Raw genomic sequence first — 4,543 nt, forward strand, 5'->3', positions numbered from 1 at the left:
CAGTTATTTGAATAAATGAAACAGTCCTTTTCGCTCACCAGATAAAGCAACGCCACGATAATCTCCCGAGAGAGTCCCACAAATAGCCATTCGGCCCTACGCCGCCGCATATTTTATTCTTACCCACCCTTAAGCCATTAACTGATCCGAGCACGAACATCCTTCAAAAAACGCAAACGACGGAGACGAAGACAAACCTCTCAGAACAATAGCCATAAACTTGTGGCAGTTAGATTAAAATCTACGTTCGGGAGAGCCAGCGCTCGAAGAGGAATGAGTCCCGAGGGACAGCAGGATGTAATTTGTTCGGATCCGCCCCCTGCCTTTTACAACCGTAAATAAAGGACCACCCCGCCCCCAAGGCAGGTGAAACTTACATCGATTCGCGCAAATAATAGAGTAACTCGGCGACGCGAATTTCCCAAATTGTTAAATGACGCGTAAGTTTAACTGCGCGGGAGCCCTAAACGAGGGTTTCGGGCTGTTATAAAATTGATAGACGTGAGTAGTGGCCGGTCATCTCGGGAGTGAAATACGACATTATCTTTATACCAACCGAAAAAAAGGGAGTTATTTATTAAGTTCGCGTCATTTATTCAAAAGATTAATTAAGGAGAAAGTAGGAGCGAAAGTTCGCGAAAAGAAAAAAAAACCAAAATTGTTTCTTTCTTCATCCACCCCTTTTCTATAGTACAGCCGCTTGCAGCAGCTATCGGGAAGCTTAACTATTGCTCCAACGCCACATTTGTATATGCCGAAATTTGTGCAGGGTAAATCCTATCATCTTGTTTGCAATTTTCAAGAACGGAAATTACAGTCCGCCGCAGGAAATGAAGAAAAAACACCCAAGGTTTCAATGAACGTTCCGGCGAGGACTAAGAATAACGCAAATTTCATCCCTCCCTTATTCACGTCTAAATTTACAATTGCTAGTTTTAGAAGCATTAATTTTAAAACCTCAAACTAATCAATTCATACGCGGCCTCGCACGTGTGATTATTCGAATCGCTTAATAGTCCCCTCGTAGCTCGGTGTTCAATGAGGCAAGTAAGACTAAATATTTCAATAATAAAACTTACTAAAATCCATGTGAGAACCAAACGTTCTCCAGGCAATTTTTAGAAATCTTCTTCGGAAATCCCAGGGATTGGCAATTTAGTAATTTCTTGTGTGATAATTCAGACTCGAATAATCTTTGTTTATGACCGAAACAAAACATAATCTTTGATACTACGTACTAAAAAATCTCGTTAGCCCAAAAACGAACGGCTTTCAAAAATCCGGTCGAATGATTCCCTACTATTCTTTTGTAAACTAATTATCTTGTTTCAACATGCACAATCTAGTAATTAAAATTGAAGAAAATTGTCTTATACGGGTCAATCAGCATTTACGATACCCTGAAAGTGAACGCTTAAGCTCTAATGAACGTTTACAAATCTCACGAGATGTTAGATGCTTTAATTCAGGAAAGTTATAATACGGACACCTAATTAAGATACCCGGATCTAATCAGACACTCGAACGGCGCCGACAACCGCAGGACATTAGAATCAGACCATTAGGCATCAGGAACTATTAGACATCAACATTAGACATCACATTAGACATCAGACATCAACATCAGACATCAGACATCAGACATCAGACATCCAGACATCAACATCAGAACATTCAGACATCAGACATCATGTACATCAGACATCACATCAGACAATTTCAGACATAGACATTAGACATCCAGACATGAACATTAGACATCAACATAACATCAACATTAGAACATTCAGACATTTAGACATCCAGACGATTAGACATCAACATTAGACATTCATACATTGACATCAGACTTAGACATCAGAACATTAACATCAGACATTAGGACATCGACATTAGACATCATAATTAACATCAACATAGACATCAACATCAGAACATTTAGACATCAGACATTAACATCAGACAATTAGACATCAGACATTAGACATCAACATTAGACATCAACATAGACATCAGACATTAGGACATTCAACATTAGACTCAGTGAACATTAGACATCAGACATAGACATCAGACATTAACATCAGACATTAGACATCAACATTAGACATTCAGCTTGATACATCAGAATTAGACACTCAGACTTAGACATCCAGCACTTTCAAGACATCAGACATTAGACATCAGACATTAGACATCAGGACATTAGAGCATCAGAAGCATTAGACAATCAGAAATTTAACATCAGACATTAGAATCAGATATTAGACATCGACTTTAGACATCAGACATTAAACATCAGACATTAGACATCAGACCATTAGACATCAACATTAGACTCATGACATTAGACAGGACAAGACTCAGACATTAACATCAGACATTAGACATCAACATATGACATCAGACATATTAGACATCGAGTACATTAGACAATCAGACATTAGACATCAGACATAGACATAATACCATACGACATCAAACTAGGACATTCAGCATAAGCACATAGACATCAACATTAGACATCAGACATTAGACATAGACTTAGACATCAGACATTATAGACATACAGACATCCTAGGAACATCAGAATTAGACACAGACATTAACTCAGACATTAGACATCAGCATTAGACACAACTACTCAGACATTAGAATCACTCACGACATTAGACATCAGACATTAGCATCCAGACATTAGAGCATCAGACATTAGAATCAGACATTAGACATCAGACATTAGACTCAGACATATAGACTCAGACATTAGACATCAACATTAGACCATCAGACATAATCATCCAATTAGAATCCATTAGGAGCTCTAGACATTAGACATACAGACATTAGACATCAGAACTTAGACATAGAGATTAACATAAGACCCATTAGACATCAACAACATCAGACATTAGACATCAGACATTAGACATCAACATTAGACATCAACATTAGACAATCAGACATAACATCAAGACATTAACATCAGACATTAGACATCAGACTATTAGACATCAGACATCAGACATCAACATCAGACAATCAGACATCAGACATTAACATCACATTAGACATCAGACATAGACATCAGACATTAGACATCAACATTAATGACATCATGACATTAGACATCAGACATTAGACATCAACATTAACATCAGACATTAGACACAGACATTAGACATGCAGAATAGACCATCAACATTAGACATCAACATTACGACATCAGACATTAGACATCAGCACATTGAACATCAAATTAGACATCAGACATTAGACATCAGACATTGACACAGACATTAGACATCCAGACATTAGACATCAGACATTAGACATTCAAGACATTAGACATCAGACATAGACATCAGACATTAGACACAGACATTAGACATCAGACATTAGACATCAGACATTAGACATCAGACATAGACATCAGACATAGACTTCAGACATTAGAATCATACATTAGACATCATACATTAGACATCAACATTAGAATCAGACATTAGACACAAGACATTAGACATCAGACATTAGACATCAGACATTAACATCAACATTAGACATCAGAATTAGCATGCAACATTAACATCAGACATTAACATTAGACATCAGACATTAGACATCAGACATTAGACATCAACATTAACATCAGGACATTTAGACATCAGACATTAGACATCAACATTAGACATCAGACATTAGACATCAGACATTAACATCTAGACATTAGACATCAGACATTACATCGACATTGACAATTCAGACATAGACATCAGACAAATTAGACATCCAACATTAGACCAGACATTAACACAACATTAGACATCAGACATTAGATCATCAGACATTAGACATCGACATTAGACATCAGACATTAACATCAGACCATTAACATCAGTACATTAGACATCAACCATTAGACATCAGACATTAGACATCAGACATTAGACATCAACATTAGACATCAGGACATTAACATCAGAATTATGACATCAGACATATAGACATCAGACATTAGACACGTCTACATTAACATTAGAACATCATACTATTAGACATCAGACAATAACATCAAGATATTAAACATCAGACATTAGACATCAACATCAGACATCAAACATTAGACATCAAACATTAGACATCAGACATTAGACATCAGAACGTAGAACATCAAGACATTAGACATCAGACCATTATAGACAATCAGATCTTATTAGGACATCAGACATTAGACATCAACATTAGACATCAGACATTAGACATCAACATAGACATCAACATTAACATTAGAATCAGACATAGACATCAGGACATTAGACACAGACAGTTAGACATCAGACATTAGGACCATCAGAACACATAATAGAACATCAAGCATATAGACATACACAAGAACATTAGACATCAACATTAGACACAGACATAGAATCAGACATTAACATCAGACGATTAGACATCAGACCATTAGACATAGACATAGACTAACACATAGAAACATCACAAATAAAAAATAAAATAAAAACAATAGAACATCAGAACA

This window comes from Photinus pyralis, unplaced genomic scaffold (assembly GCF_008802855.1).
Source record: "Photinus pyralis isolate 1611_PpyrPB1 unplaced genomic scaffold, Ppyr1.3 Ppyr1.4_LG9, whole genome shotgun sequence".
In the NCBI taxonomy this organism is placed as follows: Eukaryota; Metazoa; Arthropoda; class Insecta; order Coleoptera; family Lampyridae; genus Photinus; species Photinus pyralis.